Source organism: Papaver somniferum, chromosome 1 (assembly GCF_003573695.1).
Source record: "Papaver somniferum cultivar HN1 chromosome 1, ASM357369v1, whole genome shotgun sequence".
In the NCBI taxonomy this organism is placed as follows: Eukaryota; Viridiplantae; Streptophyta; class Magnoliopsida; order Ranunculales; family Papaveraceae; genus Papaver; species Papaver somniferum.
In genome coordinates, this window is record NC_039358.1 from 3,362,619 (window position 1) to 3,379,410 (window position 16,792).

Genomic DNA, 16,792 nt, shown 5'->3' on the forward strand with positions numbered 1-16,792 from the left:
TTTTTTTTTTTTAGAAAAAGAAAATAAAATTTGGTTTTTGAATGGGAGCAAGCCCACTGTTTGTCCTCTAATGGAATGAAGGCTGCGGCCTACGAAAATCCAAGTTTTAATTTTTTTTTGAAAGTTTAAAATTCGGTTTGGCCCCGTTGGTTAAGGCCCGACGTTTGTTTTAAAACTTTGGTTTCGAGGTCCACTGTTGAGTGGAATACAAGCCCACAATCAGTTATAAGCTCAGCTGGGTTTAAACCCAGAGTCCAAAATACAAGTCCAATGAAAGAATTTAAACAAGCCCACACAAAATAAATACAAGCCCACAAATTAAACAAACAAGCCCACAAATAAATTATTACAAACCCAACAGAAAATAAGAGAAGCCCAAAAATTGGCTTTAATATTACAAGCCCACAATTAAAAAAATTGGAAGCCCACAATTCGGGTTCTCTTAAATGGGTTACCTTTTATGCACAGCCCAGCTGCTCTGATATTGTTGCAAAAACCCAGTTGGGTTTTGGTTCTTTTCCTTGGTGGCGTCCCAGCAGAGGAAAAACAGGTTCAGAACAGCAGGTCCAACAGCAAATGAAGTGAAGCAGATGCAGATGCAAATGCTACGCAGTGAAATGCAAAAATAGCTAAAAAAAAACAACAAGAAAAACACAGCACCAATCCCCGGCAGCGGCGCCAAAAACTTGGTAGGCTTTGAAAAGGGTATATAAATGAGCGCAATAAAAACGGGGGCCTACAGTAATACCGCAAGTGCACGGTCATCAGTTGTAGCTCGTGCAAGTACGGGTCGATCCACAGAGATTGGGAGTGTTTTGTAGTGTTTCTAGCTATTTTGGGTTCTAGTTGCTATTGGGCTATGAAGCCTTTTGGCTTAAATTGGGCTTTGAGCACTAATGGGTTTGATAACAATAGAATGAACTGAGCTTGGGCTCAGTTAGTCTCTGAATTAGGCTTTTGGGTTAAGCCTGAATTGGATTGGGCCTTAATAATGAATTTGGGCTTTGGTCTTAAACTTAGGCTTGGGCTCAGTTGTACAAACAATAGACAGTGGGCTTAGAACTGAGAACTAGGCCTTGAACTGGACTGATGGGCTTTTGCTTGGCTGCAGGATTGGCAGCAACAACAGCAGCAGCAGCAACAGCAGCAACAGCAACAACAGCAGAGGAACCACAGAGAAGGCACCAGCAGCAGCACAAGGCAAAGATGGAAGCAGCAGCACTGCAAGTGCACAGTGCAGTGCAGGGCAGATGGGTTTGCAGCAGCAGCTGCACAAGCAGTGCACAGCAGCACAAGGCCAAGAAGAAAAAAGGCAGTTAACAGGATAAGAAGTAGCAGCAGGGGAAGAAAACAGTGCAATGCAGCAGTGCAATGCAGCAAGGCAAGTGCAAGGAGACAGCTGCAGGGCAAAAGCAACAGCAACAGCAGCTGCAGCTGCAGTGTAGCAGACAGCTGCAAGGGAAGGAAACAATGCAATGCAGCAGTGCAATGCAGCAAGGCAAGAGATGCAATCAACAGGGAAAAAGCAACAGGGAAGAAACAACATGGCAGTGGAATAAGAGAAGCAAAAGAGTTGCAGGGCAGTGGAAGCAAAGATGGCAGTGAAGCAAAGACAATGCAATAAAGAAAATAGCTAACAAAATAAACATGGAAGCAACACAGGGCAACACATGGCAAAAGCAAAGAACAAAACAAGATGAACCAAGGCCTAAGGCCAAGGGCAGGGTTGTGGTGAAGCTGAAATGAACAAGGCTAAGGCAAGAATACAGGCAATCACAAATAGAATGGTAAGATAATCAGCTTGCTATAAGCACTGATTTCTTCCATTGCACAATCAGCACATTGCAATCTAAGCATACACAAGGAATGGCAAGAAAATCAGCTTGCTATAAGCACTGATTTCTTCCATTGCACAATTAGTTCAATGCTTCAAAAGTATCTAGCCTAGCATTCCTTCAAATGACAGTGAATTAAACATGGCAGTGAACAACAACACATGTTAACAGGACTAATGTAACAGGAATGAATTGGAAATCAAACATGAAATTAAACAAGCACATAACATTAACAGAACATAACATAAGCACATTTAACAGTGACAAAGCAAGAAATTAAAACATACACATTTAACTGAAATTGAACTGAAACATGAACTGAGCTGAAACTGAAAATTAACAGGACATGAAAGTCCTGGATGTTGGCTACTCCAAGCATAAAGTTTCTACAACACTCCCACACTACATATTTATACCCACAACACAATTAGGGTTCTACAATAAAAATCCCCAAACTGACAGAGCTAGGGTTGGTAATTACTCACCTAATTTGATGTAGCAACATCAAATTGAACTCGACCCATTACTCTATTTGTCCTTCTCTACCTCTCCATGCCTTCAATTTCACTCTATCTCAACCTAATTTACCTATTTCACACTTTAGGGTTTCGGGCAGAGAATGTGTGGAATAAGTGAATTAGATGGACTAGGGAGATGGGAACAATGATGGGTTATCATTGTTTGACGTGGTGACAGAGAGTGGGTGGCGGAGCAGGTGGTGACAGAGGTGGAGAAGGTGGTGGACATGGTTCTGTTGAAGACGGTGGTGAAGTTGCAGAGAGGAATGGGGGAGAGTGGCTCGACTGAGTTTGGGGTAGGGGGCGTGTTTGGTTAGGTGGATGGGTTCGGTCGCTAGGGTGTGAGGCGGGTTCATCAAGAGATGATGTTTCGTGAGATGGGCCGCGAGATGCGAAGCTGGTAGGTAGATCGGACGGTGATTCGGAGGCAAGCGAGGAGCGACCGTCGGATGAAGGGATACAACGAAACGAACGGTGCTAGATTAGGTTAGGTGCTGTAGTGTAATGCGGGGATATCAAACTTTGATGAACAGCAAGGGAGCAACCGTTGGATTCAGCTACCATCTAATCTGAAGGCTTGGAATTTCAGCGCTGTGGTGCTCGGCAGAGACTTCAGATTTTGATGCTCTATGAAGGAGCGACCGTCGGATGCTTCTGAGAACTGATCTGATGGCTGAGAACGGAGGCGCTTTTGTGTGTAGAAAATGAGGTTGTGCGCACCATTCTTCGCGGCTTCCTTGCGTGATTTCTCCAGGCTTTTCACTACTTTTCTGCTCTTTTGATCCGCAAGTCATCCGAACTTTGTTTATTGCCTAAAAATGCAAAATTAATTAATAAAAATATTTATTCTTGAAAACAATGAAAATACAGAATATGGGATAAAATGTAGAATTAATGCACAAAAGATGAGTAAAATGCCAACAAAAAGGGATAAATATATACAATATTTGGCACTCATCAATAAAGTCCTAGTGAAAACAAATATATTTCACTACTCGTCACTGCCCTTCACTAGCCAAATCGGCAAAAAAAATGGCAAAAAAACAAAAAAGACAATCAACACGAGGACTTCCCAAGAGGTCAGCCATCTTAATACTACTCTCTCCCAAGCAAGCTTAACTGCAGAGTTTTGATGGGTTCTGGTGCATTAGTGCTGGTATGATCGATTGCTAAAATGATCTTACTAGTTTCACTACTTAACACGACTCCAATGTGTTGGCTCGATCCGTCTAATGCCTATTAATTCTTCGTGGAAAGTACGATCAGGAAAAGTGATGACTCGTTGGAAACATTACGGCGAGGAGATTGTTTTGGAGCAGTCATTCCGAACAATTAACATCTTTTTAATAGTTTTTTTTTAGAGAAAATACATTAAAAATGCATTATAATATTCAATTAAATGCCAGGCGTCCGGGTTTTCAACAAATTAGGAAATAATTCAAAATAATTTTGTCCAAAAAGATAAAGTCCTAGTGAAAACAAATATATTTCACTATTCGTCACTGCCCTTCATTAGACAAATCGGTAAAAAAAATGGCAAAAAAACAAAAAAGCCAATCAACACGAGGACTTCCCAAGAGGTCACCCATCTTAGTACTACACTCGCCCAAGCACGCTTAACTGCAGAGTTCTGATGGGTTCTGGTGCATTAGTGCTGGTATAATCGATTCCTGAAAGGATCTTACTAGTTTTACTACTTAACACGTCTCCAATGTGTTGGCTCAATCCGTCTAACGCCTATTAATTCTTCGTGGAAAGTCCGATCAGGACGAGTGATGACTCGTTGGAAACCTTACGACGAGGAGATTGTTTTGGAGCAGTCATTCTAAACAATTAACATCTTTTTAATTGTTTTTTTTTAATTAAAATACATTAAAAATGCATTATAATATTCAATTAAATGCCCGGCGTCCGGGTTTTCAACAAATTAGGAAATAATTCAAAAGAATTTATTCCAAAAAGATAAAGTCCTAGATAAAAACAAATATATTTCACTACTAGTCACTGTCCTTCATTAGACAAATCGGAAAAAAAATGGCAAAAAAACTAAAAAGGCAATCAACACGAGGACTTCCCAAGAGGTCACCCATCTTAGTACCACTCTTTCCTAAGCACGCTTAACTGCAGAGTGCTGATGGGTTCTGGTGCATTAGTGCTGGTATGATCGATTGCTGAAAGGATCTTACTAGTTTTACTACTTAACACGTCTATAATGTGTTGGCTCGATCCGGCTAACGCCTATTAATTCTTCGTGGAAGGTCCGATCAGGACAAGTGATGATTCGTTGGAAACCTTACGACGAGGAGATTTTTTGGAGCAGTCATTCTGAACAATTAACATCTTTTTAATAATTTTTTTAGTGAAAATACATTAAAAATGCATTATAATATTCAATTAAATGCCCGACGTCCGGGTTTTCAACAAATTAGGAAATAATTCAAAAGAATTTTGTCCAAAAAGATAAAGTCCTAGTGAAAACAAATATATTTCACTACTCGTCACTGCCCTTCATTAGACAAATCGGCAAAAAAAATGGCAAAAAAACTAAAAAGGCAATCAACACGAAGACTTCCCAAGAGGTCACCCATCTTAGTACCACTCTCTCCTAAGCACGCTTAACTGCAGAGTGCTGATGGGTTCTGGTGCATTAGTGCTGGTATGATCGATTGCTGAAAGGATCTTACTAGTTTTACTACTTAACACGTCTCCAATGTGTTGACTCGATCCGGCTAACGCCTATTAATTCTTCGTGGAATGTCCGATCAGGACAAGTGATGATTCGTTAGAAACCTTACGACGAGGAGATTTTTTGGAGCAGTCATTCTGAAAAATTAACATCTTTTTAATAATTTTTTTTAGTGAAAATACATTAAAAATGCATTATAATATTCAATTAAATGCCCGGCGTCCGGGTTTTCAACAAATTAGGAAATAATTCAAAAGAATTTTGTCCCAAAAGATAAAGTCCTAGTGAAAAAAAATATATTTCACTACTCGTCACTGCCCTTCACTAGACAAATCGGCAAAAAAAATGGCAAAAAAACAAAAAAGACAATCAACACGAGGACTTCCCAAGAGGTCAGCTATCTTAATACTACTCTCGCCCAAGCAAGCTTAACTGCAGAGTTTTGATGGGTTCTGGTGCATTAGTGCTGGTATGATCGATTGCTAAAATGATCTTACTAGTTTCACTACTTAACACGTCTCCAGTGTGTTGGCTCGATCCGTCTAATGCCTATTAATTCTTCGTGAAAAGTACGATCAGGACAAGTGATGACTCGTTGGAAACCTTACGGCGAGGAGATTGTTTTGGAGCAGTCATTCTGAACAATTAACATCTTTTTAATAGTTTTTTTTAGAGAAAATACATTAAAAATGCATTATAATATTAAATTAAATGCCACGCGTCCGGGTTTTCAACAAATTAGGAAATAATTCAAAAGAATTTTGTCCAAAAAGATAAAGTCCTACTGAAAACAAATATATTTCACTATTCTTCACTGCCCTTCATTAGACAAATCGGTAAAAAAAATGGCAAAAAAACAAAAAAGCCAATCAACACGAGGACTTCCCAAGAGGTCACCCATCTTAGTACTACTCTCTCCCAAGCATGCAGTTAGAGGTCACCCATCTTAGTACTACTCTCGCCCAAGCACGCTTAACTGCAGAGTTCTGATGGGTTCTGGTGCATTAGTGCTGGTATAATCGATTCCTGAAAGGATCTTACTAGTTTTACTACTTAACACGTCTCCAATATGTTGGCTCAATCCGTCTAACGCCTATTAATTCTTCGTGGAAAGTCCGATCAGGACGAGTGATGACTCGTTGGAAACCTTACGACGAGGAGATTGTTTTGGAGCAGTCATTCTAAACAATTAACATCTTTTTAATAGTTTTTTTTAGTTAAAATACATTAAAAATGCATTATAATATTCAATTAAATGCCCGGCGTCCGGGTTTTCAACAAATTAGGAAATAATTCAAAAGAATTTATTCCAAAAAGATAAAGTCCTAGATAAAAACAAATATATTTCACTACTCGTCAGTGTCCTTCATTAGACAAATCGGAAAAAAAATTGGCAAAAAAACTAAAAAGGCAATCAACACGAGGACTTCCCAAGAGGTCACCCATCTTAGTACCACTCTCTCCTAAGCACGCTTAACTGCAGAGTGTTGATGGGTTCTGGTGCATTAGTGCTGGTATGATCGATTGCTGAAAGGATCTTACTAGTTTTACTACTTAACACGTCTCCAATGTGTTGGCTCGATCCGGCTAACGCCTATTAATTCTTCGTGGAAGGTCCGATCAGGACAAGTGATGATTCGTTGGAAACCGTACGACGAGGAGATTTTTTGGAGCAGTCATTCTGAAAAATTAACATCTTTTTAATAAATTTTTTTAGTGAAAATACATTAAAAATGCATTATAATTATTCAATTAAATGCCCGGCGTCCGGGTTTTCAACAAATTAGGAAATAATTCAAAAGAATTTTGTCCAAAAAGATAAAGTCCTAGTGAAAACAAATATATTTCACTACTCGTCACTGCCCTTCATTAGACAAATCGGCAAAAAAAATGGCAAAAAAACAAAAAAGGCAATCAACACGAGCACTTCCCAAGAGGTCACCCATCTTAGTACCACTCTCGCCCAAGCACGCTTAACTGCAGAATTCTGATGGATTCTGGTGCATTAGTGCCGGTATGATCGATTGCTGATAGGATCTTACTAGTTTTACTACTTAACACGTCTCCAATGTGTTGGCTCAATCCGTCTAACGCCTATTAATTCTTCGTGGAAAGTCCGATCAGGACAAGTGATGACTCGTTGGAAACCTTACGGCGAGGAGATTGTTTTGGAGCAGTAATTCTGAACAATTAACATCTTTTTAATAATTTTTTTAAGTGAATATACATTAAAAATGCATTATAATATTCAATTAAATGCCCGGCGTCCGGGTTTTCAACAAATTAGGAAATAATTCAAAAGAATTGATTCCAAAAAGATAAAGTCCTAGATAAAAAAAAAATATTTCACTAGTCGTCACTGCCCTTCATTAGACAAATCGGCAAAAAAAAATGGCAAAAAAACTAAAAAGGCAATCAACACGAGGACTTCCCAAGAGGTCACCCATCTTAGTACTACTCTCTCCTAAGCACGCTTAACTGCAGAGTGCTGATGGGTTCTGGTGCATTAGTGCTGGTATGATCGATTGCTGAAAGGATCTTACTAGTTTTACTACTTAACACGTCTCCAATGTGTTGGCTCGATCCGGCTAACGCCTATTAATTCTTCGTGGAAGGTCCGATCAGGACAAGTGATGATTCGTTGGAAACCTTACGACGAGGAGATTTTTTGGAGCAGTCATTCTGAAAAATTAACATCTTTTTAATAAATTTTTTTAGTGAAACTACATTAAAAATGCATTATAATATTCAATTAAATGCCCGGCGTCCGGGTTTTCAACAAATTAGGAAATAATTCAAAAGAATTTTGTCCAAAAAGATAAAGTCCTAGTGAAAACAAATATATTTCACTACTCGTCACTGCCCTTCATTAGACAAATCGGCAAAAAAAATGGCAAAAAAACAAAAAAGGCAATCAACACGAGGACTTCCCAAGAGGTCACCCATCTTAGTACCACTCTCGCCCAAGCACGCTTAACTGCAGAATTTTGATGGATTCTAGTGCATTAGTGCTGGTATGATCGATTGCTGAATGGATCTTACTAGTTTTACTACTCAACACGTCTCCAATGTGTTGGCTCAATCCGTCTAACGCCTATTAATTCTTCGTGGAAAGTCCGATCAGGACAAGTGATGACTCGTTGGAAACCTTACGGCGAGGAGATCGTTTTGGAGAAGTCATTCTGAACAATTAACATCTTTTTAATATATTTTTTTAGAGAAAATACATTAAAAATGCATTATAATATTCAATTAATTGCCAGGCGTCCGGGTTTTCAACAAATTAGGAAATAATTCAAAAGAATTTTGTCCAAAAAGATAAAGTCCTAGTGAAAACAAATATATTTCACTACTCGTCACTGCCCTTCATTAAACAAATCGGTAAAAAAATGGAAAAAAAAACAAAAAAGCCAATCAACACGAGGACTTCCCAAGAGGTCACCCATCTTAGTACTACTCTCGCCCAAGCACACTTAACTGCAGAGTTCTGATGAATTCTGGTGCATTAGTGCTGGTATAATCGATTCCTGAAAGGATCTTACTAGTTTTACTACTTAACACGTCTCCAATGTGTTGGCTCGATCCGTCTAACGCCTATTAATTCTTCGTGGAAAGTCCGATCAGGACGAGTGATGACTCGTTGGAAACCTTACGACGAGGAGATTGTTTTGGAGCAGTCATTCTAAACAATTGACATCTTTTTAATAGTTTTTTTTAGTTAAAATACATTAAAAATGCATTATAATTATTCAATTAAATGCCCGGCGTCCGGGTTTTCAACAAATTAGGAAATAATTCAAAAGAATTTTGTCCAAAAAGATAAAGTCCTAGTGAAAACAAATATATTTCACTACTCGTCACTGCCCTTCATTAGACAAATCGGCAAAAAAAATGGCAAAAAAACAAAAAAGGCAATCAACACGAGCACTTCCCAAGAGGTCACCCATCTTAGTACCACTCTCGCCCAAGCACGCTTAACTGCAGAATTCTGATGGATTCTGGTGCATTAGTGCCGGTATGATCGATTGCTGATAGGATCTTACTAGTTTTACTACTTAACACGTCTCCAATGTGTTGGCTCAATCCGTCTAACGCCTATTAATTCTTCGTGGAAAGTCCGATCAGGACAAGTGATGACTCGTTGGAAACCTTACGGCGAGGAGATTGTTTTGGAGCAGTAATTCTGAACAATTAACATCTTTTTAATAATTTTTTTAAGTGAATATACATTAAAAATGCATTATAATATTCAATTAAATGCCCGGCGTCCGGGTTTTCAACAAATTAGGAAATAATTCAAAAGAATTGATTCCAAAAAGATAAAGTCGTAGATAAAAAAAAAATATTTCACTAGTCGTCACTGCCCTTCATTAGACAAATCGGCAAAAAAAAATGGCAAAAAAACTAAAAAGGCAATCAACACGAGGACTTCCCAAGAGGTCACCCATCTTAGTACTACTCTCTCCTAAGCACGCTTAACTGCAGAGTGCTGATGGGTTCTGGTGCATTAGTGCTGGTATGATCGATTGCTGAAAGGATCTTACTAGTTTTACTACTTAACACGTCTCCAATGTGTTGGCTCGATCCGGCTAACGCCTATTAATTCTTCGTGGAAGGTCCGATCAGGACAAGTGATGATTCGTTGGAAACCTTACGACGAGGAGATTTTTTGGAGCAGTCATTCTGAAAAATTAACATCTTTTTAATAAATTTTTTTAGTGAAACTACATTAAAAATGCATTATAATATTCAATTAAATGCCCGACGTCCGGGTTTTCAACAAATTAGGAAATAATTCAAAAGAATTTTGTCCAAAAAGATAAAGTCCTAGTGAAAACAAATATATTTCACTACTCGTCACTGCCCTTCACTAGACAAATCGGCAAAAAAAATGGCAAAAACACAAAAAAGACAATCAACACGAGGACTTCCCAAGAGATCACCCATCTTAATACTACTCTCTCCCAAGTAAGCTTAACTGCAGAGTTTTGATGGGTTCTGGTGCATTAGTGCTGGTATGATCGATTGCTAAAATGATCTTACTAGTTTCACTACTTAATACGTCTCCAATGTGTTGGCTCGATCCGTCTAACGCCTATTAATTCTTCGTGGAAAGTACGATCAGGACAAGTGATGACTCGTTGGAAACCTTACGGCGAGGAGATCGTTTTGGAGCAGTCATTCTGAACAATTAACATCTTTTTAATAGTTTTTTTTTTAGAGAAAATACATTAAAAATGCATTAAAATATTCAATTAAATGCCAGGAGTCCGGGTTTTCAAAAAATTAGGAAATAATTCAAAAGAATTTTGTCCAAAAAGATAAAGTCCTAGTGAAAACAAATATATTTCACTACTCGTCACTGCCCTTCATTAGACAAATCGGTAAAAAAAATGGCAAAAAAACAAAAAAGCCAATCAACACGAGGACTTCCCAAGAGGTCACCCATCTTAGTACTACTCTCGCCCAAGCACGCTTAACTGCAAAGTTCTGATGGGTTCTGGTGCATTAGTGCTGGTATGATCGATTGCTGAAAGGATCTTACTAGTTCTACTACTTAACACGTCTCCAATGTGTTGGCTCAATCCGTCTAACGCCTATTAATTCTTCGTGGAAAGTCCGATCAGGACGAGTGATGACTCGTTGGAAACCTTACGAAGAGGAGTTTGTTTTGGAGCAGTCATTCTAAACAATTAACATCTTTTTAATAGTTTTTTAGTTAAAATACATTAAAAATGCATTATAATATTCAATTAAATGCCCGGCGTCCGGGTTTTCAACAAATTAGGAAATAATTCAAAAGAATTTATTCCAAAAAGATAAAGTCCTAGATAAAACAAATATATTTCACTACTCGTCACTGCCCTTCATTAGACAAATCGGCAAAAAAAATGGCAAAAAAATAAAAAAGGCAATCAACACGAGGACTTCCCAAGAGGTCACCCATCTTAGTACCACTCTTGCCTAAGCACGCTTAACTGCAGAGTGCTAATGGGTTCTGGTGCATTAGTGCTGGTATGATCGATTGCTGAAAGGATCTTACTAGTTTTACTACTTAACACGTCTCCAATGTGTTGGCTCGATCCGGCTAACGCCTATTAATTCTTCGTGGAAGGTCCGATCAGGACAAGTGATGATTCGTTGGAAACCTTACGACGAAGAGATTTTTTGTAGCAGTCATTCTGAACAATTAACATCTTTTTAATAAATTTTTTTAGTGAAAATACATTAAAAATGCATTATAATATTCAATTAAATGCCCGGCGTCCTGGTTTTCAAAAAATTAGGAAATAATTCAAAAGAATTTTGTCCAAAAAGATGAATTCCTAGTGAAAACAAATATATTTCACTATTCGTCACTGCCCTTCATTAGACAAATCGGAAAAAAAAAATGGCAAAAAAACAAAAAAGGCAATCAACACGAGGACTTCCCAAGAGGTCACCCATCTAAGTACCACTCTCGCGCAAGCACGCTTTACTGCAGAGTTATGATGGGTTCTGGTGCATTAGTGCTGGTATGATTCCATTGTGAAAGGATCTTACTAGTTATACTACTTAACACGTCTCCAATGTGTTGGATCAATCTGTCTAACGCCTATTAATTCTTTATGGAAAGTCCGATAAGGACAAGTGATGACTCGTTGGAAACCTTACGGCGAGGAGATTGTTTTGGAGCAGTCATTCTGAACAATTAACATCTTTTTAAAAGTTTTTTCTAGTGAAAATACATTAAAAATGAATTATAATATTCAATTAAATGCCCGGCATCCGGGTTTCAACAAATTAGGAAATAATTCAAAAGAATTTTGTGCAAAAAGATAAAGTCCTAGTGAAAACAAATATATTTCACTACTCGTCACTGCCCTTCACTAGACAAATCGGCAAAAAAAAATGGCAAAAAAACTAAAAAGACAATCAACACGAGGACTTCCCAAGAGGTAACCCATCTTAGTACTACTCTCGCCCAAGAACGCTTAACTGCAGAGTTTTGATGGGTTATGGTGCATTAGTGCTGGTATGATCGATTGCTGAAATGATCTTACTAGTTTTACTACTTAACACGTCTCCAATGTGTTGGCTCGATCCGTCTAACGCCTATTAATTCTTCATGGAAGGTCCGATCAATACAAGTGATGATTCATTGGAAACCTTACGACGAGGAGATTTTTTGGAGCAGTCATTCTGAACAATTAACATCTTTTTAATAATTTTTTTTAGTGAAAATACATTAAAGATGCATTATAATATTCAATTAAATGCCCGGCGTCCGGGTTTTCAACAAATTAGGAAATACTTCAAAAGAATTTTGTCCAAAAAGATAAAGTCCTAGTGAAAACAAATATATTTCACTACTCGTCACTGCCCTTCATTAGACAAATCGGCAAAAAAAAATGGCAAAAAAACAAAAAAGGCAATCAACACAAGGACTTCCCAAGAGGTCACCCATCTTAGTACCACTCTCTCCTAAGCACGCTTAACTGCAGAGTGCTGATGGGTTCTGGTGCATTAGTGCTGGTATGATCTATTGCTGAAAGGATCTTACTAGTTTTACTACTTAACACGTCTCCAATGTGTTGGCTCGATCCGGCTAACGCCTATTAATTCTTCGTGGAAGGTCCGATCAGGACAAGTGATGATTCGGTGGAAACCTTACGACGAGGAGATTTTTTGGAGCAGTCATTCTGAACAATTAACATCTTTTTAATAAATTTTTTAATGAAAATACATTAAAAATGCATTATAATATTCAATTAAATGCCCGGCGTCCGGGTTTTCAACAAATTAGGAAATAATTCAAAATAATTTTGTCCAAAAAGATAAAGTACTAGTGAAAACAAATATATTTCACTACTCGTCACTGCCCTTCATTAGACAAATCGACAAAAAAAACAAAAAAGGCAATCAACACGAGGACTTCCCAAGAGGTCACTCATCTTAGTACCACTCTCTCCTAAGCACGCTTAACTGCAGAGTGCTGATGGGTTCTGGTGCATTAGTGCTGGTATGATCGATTGCTGAAAGGATCTTACTAGTTTTACTACTTAACACGTCTCTAATGTGTTGGCTCGATCCGGCTAACGCCTATTAATTCTTCATGGAAGGTCCGATCAAGACAAGTGATGATTCATTGGAAACCTTACGACGAGGAGATTTTTTGGAGTAGTCATTCTGAACAATTAACATCTTTTTAATAATATTTTTTAAAGAAAATACATTAAAATGCATTATAATATTCAATTAAATGCCCGGCGTCCGGGTTTTCAACAAATTAGGAAATAATTCAAAAGAATTTTGTCCAAAAAGATAAAGTCCTAGTGAAAACAAATATATTTCACTATTCGTCACTGCCCTTCATTAGACAAATCGGTAAAAAAAATGGCAAAAAAACAAAAAAGCCAATCAACACGAGGACTTCCCAAGAGGTCACCCATCTTAGTACCACTCTCGCCCAAGCACGCTTAAATGCAGAATTTTGATGGATTCTGGTGCATTAGTGCTGGTATGATCGATTGCTGAATGGATCTTACTAGTTTTACTACTTAACACGTCTCCAATGTATTGGCTCAATCCGTCTAACACCTATTAATTCTTCGTGGAAAGTCCGATCAGGACAAGTGATGACTCGTTGGAAACCTTACGGCGAGGAGATTGTTTTGGAGCAGTCATTCTTAACAATTAACATCTTTTTAAAAGTTTTTTCTACTGAAAATACATTAAAAATGCATTATAATATATTCAATTAAATGCCCGGCGTCCGGGTTTTCAACAAATTAGGAAATAATTCAAAAGAGTTTTGTCCATAAAGATAAAGTCCTAGTGAAAACAAATATATTTCACTACTCGTCACTGCCCTTCACTAGACAAATTGGCAAAAAAAAATGGCAAAAAAACAAAAAAGACAATCAACACGAGGACTTCCCAAGAGGTCATCCATCTTAATACTACTCTCGCCCAAGCAAGCTTAACTGCAGAGTTTTGATGGGTTCTGGTGCATTAGTGCTGGTATGATCGATTGCTAAAACGATCTTACTAGTTTCACTACATAACACGTCTCCAATGTGTTGGCTCGATCCGTCTAACGCCAATTAATTCTTCGTGGAAAGTACGATCAGGACAAGTGATGACTCGTTGGAAACCTTACGGCGAGGAGATCGTTTTGGAGCAGTCATTCTGAACAATTAACATCTTTTTAATAGTTTTTTTAGAGAAAATACATTAAAAATGCATTAAAATATTCAATTAAATGCCAGGAGTCCGGGTTTTCAACAAATTAGGAAATAATTCAAAAGAATTTTGTCCAAAAAGATAAATTCCTAGTGAAAACAAATATATTTCACTACTCGTCACTGCCCTTCATTAGACAAATCGGTAAAAAAAATGGCAAAAAAACAAAAAAGCCAATCAACACGAGGACTTCCCAAGAGGTCACCCATCTTAGTACTACTCTCGCCCAAGCACGCTTAACTGAAAAGTTCTGATGGGTTCTGGTGCATTAGTGCGGGTATGATCGATTGCTGAAAGGATCTTACTAGTTCTACTACTTAACACGTCTCCAATGTGTTGGCTCAATCCGTCTAATGCCTATTAATTCTTCGTGGAAAGTCCGATCAGGACGAGTGATGACTCGTTGGAAACCTTACGAAGAGGAGATTGTTTTGGAGCAGTCATTCTAAACAATTAACATATTTTTAATAGTTTTTTAGTTAAAATACATTAAAAATGCATTATAATATTCAATTAAATGCCCAGCGTCCGGGTTTTCAACAAATTAGAAAATAATTCAAAAGAATTTTGTCCAAAAAGATAAAGTCCTCGTGAAAACAAATATATTTCACTACTCGTCGCTGCCCTTCATTAGACAAATCGGCAAAAAAAACAAAAAGAACAAAAAAGGCAATCAACACGAGGACTTCCCAAGAGGTCACCCATCTTAGTACCACTCTCGCCTAAGCACGCTTAACTGCAGAGTGCTAATGGGTTCTGGTGCATTAGTGCTGGTATGATCGATTGCTGAAAGGATCTTACTAGTTTTACTACTTAACACGTCTCCAATGTGTTGGCTCGATCCGGCTAACGCCTATTAATTCTTCGTGGAAGGTCCGATCAGGACAAGTGATGATTCGTTGGAAACCTTACGGCGAGGAGATTTTTTGGAGCAGTCATTCTGAACAATTAACATCTTTTTAATAATTTTTTTTAGTGAAAATAAATTAAAAATGCATTATAATATTTAATTAAATGCCCGGCGTCCTGGTTTTCAACAAATTAGGAAATAATTCAAAAGAATTTTGTCCAAAAAGATAAAGTACTCGTGAAAACAAATATATTTCACTACTCGTCGCTGCCCTTCATTAGACAAATCGGCAAGAAAAATGGCAAAAAGAACAAAAAAGGCAATCAACACGAGGACTTCCCAAGAGGTCACCCATCTTAGTACCACTCTCGCCTAAGCACGCTTAACTGCAGAGTGCTAATGGGTTCTGGTGCATTAGTGCTGGTATGATCGATTGCTGAAAGGATCTTACTAGTTTTACTACTTAACACGTCTCCAATGTGTTGGCTCGATCCGGCTAACGCCTATTAATTCTTCGTGGAAGGTCCGATCAGGACAAGTGATGATTCGTTGGAAACCTTACGACGAGGAGATTTTTTGGAGCAGTCATTATGAACAATTAACATCTTTTAAATATTTTTTTTTAGTGAAAATACATTAAAAATGCATTATAATATTCAATTAAATGCCCGACGTCCTGGTTTTCAACAAATTAGGAAATAATTCAAAAGAATTTTGTCCAAAAAGATAAATTCCTAGTGAAAACAAATATATTTCACTATTCGTCACTGCCCTTCATTAGACAAATCGGCAAAAAAAATGACAAAAAAACAAAAAATGCAATCAACACGAGGACTTCCCAAGAGGTCACCCATCTTAGTACCACTCTCGCGCAAGCACGCTTTACTGCAGAGTTCTGATGGGTTCTGGTGCACTAGTGCTGGTATGATCGATTGTGAAAGGATCTTACTAGTTATACTACTTAACACGTCTCCAATGTGTTGGATCAATCTGTCTAACGCCTATTAATTCTTTATGGAAAGTCCGATAAGGACAAGTGATGACTCGTTGGAAACCTTACAGCGAGGAGATTGTTTTGGAGCAGTCATTCTGAACAATTAACATCTTTTTAAAAGTTTTTTCTAGTGAAAATGCATTAAAAATGAATTATAATATTCAATTAAATGCCCGGCATCCGGGTTTTCAACAAATTAGGAAATAATTCAAAAGAATTTTGTCCAAAAAGATAAAGTCCTAGTGAAAACAAATATATTTCACTACTCGTCACTGCCCTTCACTAGACAAATCGGCAAAAAAAAATGGCAAAAAAACAAAAAACACAATCAACACGAGGACTTCCCAAGAGGTCACCCATCTTAGTACTACTCTCGCCCAAGAACGCTTAACTGCAGAGTTTTGATGGGTTATGGTGCATTAGTGCTGGTATGATCGATTGATGAAATGATCTTACTAGTTTTACTACTTAACACGTCTCCAATGTGTTGGCTCGATCCGTCTAACGCCTATTAATTCTTCGTGGAAAGTCCGATCAGGACAAGTGATGACTCGTTGGAAACCTTACGGCGAGGAGATCGTTTTGGAGCAGTAATTCTGAACAATTAACATCTTTTTAATAGTTTTTTTTAGAGAAAATACATTAAAAATGCATTATCATATTCAATTAAATGCTCGGCGTCCG

At 37.9% G+C, this 16,792-nt stretch overlaps 19 non-coding genes and 8 pseudogenes across 19 annotated transcripts; all 27 read right to left on the reverse strand.

Moving 5' to 3' along the window:
- Positions 1 to 3,404: 3,404 nt before the first annotated feature.
- Positions 3,405 to 3,523, reverse strand: LOC113345022 (annotated as a pseudogene).
- Positions 3,524 to 3,905: 382 nt separating this feature from the next.
- On the reverse strand, positions 3,906 to 4,024 carry LOC113343853. The gene has a single exon (XR_003357443.1). It is a non-coding gene; the product is annotated as a 5S ribosomal RNA (ribosomal RNA).
- A 382-nt stretch (positions 4,025 to 4,406) lies between these two features.
- LOC113344558 lies at positions 4,407 to 4,525 on the reverse strand. Its single transcript, XR_003357866.1, has one exon. It is a non-coding gene; the product is annotated as a 5S ribosomal RNA (ribosomal RNA).
- Positions 4,526 to 4,904: 379 nt separating this feature from the next.
- LOC113344464 lies at positions 4,905 to 5,023 on the reverse strand. The gene has a single exon (XR_003357831.1). It is a non-coding gene; the product is annotated as a 5S ribosomal RNA (ribosomal RNA).
- A 380-nt stretch (positions 5,024 to 5,403) lies between these two features.
- On the reverse strand, positions 5,404 to 5,522 carry LOC113344878 (annotated as a pseudogene).
- A 381-nt stretch (positions 5,523 to 5,903) lies between these two features.
- LOC113344999 lies at positions 5,904 to 6,066 on the reverse strand (annotated as a pseudogene).
- Positions 6,067 to 6,448: 382 nt separating this feature from the next.
- Positions 6,449 to 6,567, reverse strand: LOC113344646. The gene has a single exon (XR_003357887.1). It is a non-coding gene; the product is annotated as a 5S ribosomal RNA (ribosomal RNA).
- A 381-nt stretch (positions 6,568 to 6,948) lies between these two features.
- Positions 6,949 to 7,067, reverse strand: LOC113343936. The gene has a single exon (XR_003357479.1). It is a non-coding gene; the product is annotated as a 5S ribosomal RNA (ribosomal RNA).
- A 382-nt stretch (positions 7,068 to 7,449) lies between these two features.
- On the reverse strand, positions 7,450 to 7,568 carry LOC113343982. The gene has a single exon (XR_003357533.1). It is a non-coding gene; the product is annotated as a 5S ribosomal RNA (ribosomal RNA).
- A 380-nt stretch (positions 7,569 to 7,948) lies between these two features.
- Positions 7,949 to 8,067, reverse strand: LOC113343962. Its single transcript, XR_003357523.1, has one exon. It is a non-coding gene; the product is annotated as a 5S ribosomal RNA (ribosomal RNA).
- Positions 8,068 to 8,448: 381 nt separating this feature from the next.
- LOC113344268 lies at positions 8,449 to 8,567 on the reverse strand. Its single transcript, XR_003357726.1, has one exon. It is a non-coding gene; the product is annotated as a 5S ribosomal RNA (ribosomal RNA).
- Positions 8,568 to 8,949: 382 nt separating this feature from the next.
- LOC113343943 lies at positions 8,950 to 9,068 on the reverse strand. Its single transcript, XR_003357485.1, has one exon. It is a non-coding gene; the product is annotated as a 5S ribosomal RNA (ribosomal RNA).
- A 382-nt stretch (positions 9,069 to 9,450) lies between these two features.
- LOC113343985 lies at positions 9,451 to 9,569 on the reverse strand. The gene has a single exon (XR_003357534.1). It is a non-coding gene; the product is annotated as a 5S ribosomal RNA (ribosomal RNA).
- Positions 9,570 to 9,949: 380 nt separating this feature from the next.
- Positions 9,950 to 10,068, reverse strand: LOC113345099 (annotated as a pseudogene).
- A 383-nt stretch (positions 10,069 to 10,451) lies between these two features.
- LOC113343607 lies at positions 10,452 to 10,570 on the reverse strand. Its single transcript, XR_003357321.1, has one exon. It is a non-coding gene; the product is annotated as a 5S ribosomal RNA (ribosomal RNA).
- Positions 10,571 to 10,949: 379 nt separating this feature from the next.
- LOC113344103 lies at positions 10,950 to 11,068 on the reverse strand. The gene has a single exon (XR_003357658.1). It is a non-coding gene; the product is annotated as a 5S ribosomal RNA (ribosomal RNA).
- Positions 11,069 to 11,450: 382 nt separating this feature from the next.
- On the reverse strand, positions 11,451 to 11,568 carry LOC113345178 (annotated as a pseudogene).
- A 381-nt stretch (positions 11,569 to 11,949) lies between these two features.
- LOC113344692 lies at positions 11,950 to 12,068 on the reverse strand (annotated as a pseudogene).
- Positions 12,069 to 12,449: 381 nt separating this feature from the next.
- LOC113344809 lies at positions 12,450 to 12,568 on the reverse strand (annotated as a pseudogene).
- Positions 12,569 to 12,936: 368 nt separating this feature from the next.
- On the reverse strand, positions 12,937 to 13,055 carry LOC113344641. Its single transcript, XR_003357886.1, has one exon. It is a non-coding gene; the product is annotated as a 5S ribosomal RNA (ribosomal RNA).
- Positions 13,056 to 13,434: 379 nt separating this feature from the next.
- On the reverse strand, positions 13,435 to 13,553 carry LOC113344565. The gene has a single exon (XR_003357871.1). It is a non-coding gene; the product is annotated as a 5S ribosomal RNA (ribosomal RNA).
- A 384-nt stretch (positions 13,554 to 13,937) lies between these two features.
- On the reverse strand, positions 13,938 to 14,056 carry LOC113344502. The gene has a single exon (XR_003357845.1). It is a non-coding gene; the product is annotated as a 5S ribosomal RNA (ribosomal RNA).
- A 380-nt stretch (positions 14,057 to 14,436) lies between these two features.
- On the reverse strand, positions 14,437 to 14,555 carry LOC113344117. The gene has a single exon (XR_003357660.1). It is a non-coding gene; the product is annotated as a 5S ribosomal RNA (ribosomal RNA).
- A 377-nt stretch (positions 14,556 to 14,932) lies between these two features.
- On the reverse strand, positions 14,933 to 15,051 carry LOC113343811. The gene has a single exon (XR_003357428.1). It is a non-coding gene; the product is annotated as a 5S ribosomal RNA (ribosomal RNA).
- A 381-nt stretch (positions 15,052 to 15,432) lies between these two features.
- Positions 15,433 to 15,551, reverse strand: LOC113343816. Its single transcript, XR_003357430.1, has one exon. It is a non-coding gene; the product is annotated as a 5S ribosomal RNA (ribosomal RNA).
- Positions 15,552 to 15,931: 380 nt separating this feature from the next.
- On the reverse strand, positions 15,932 to 16,050 carry LOC113344498. Its single transcript, XR_003357844.1, has one exon. It is a non-coding gene; the product is annotated as a 5S ribosomal RNA (ribosomal RNA).
- Positions 16,051 to 16,431: 381 nt separating this feature from the next.
- On the reverse strand, positions 16,432 to 16,550 carry LOC113344719 (annotated as a pseudogene).
- Positions 16,551 to 16,792: the final 242 nt, after the last annotated feature.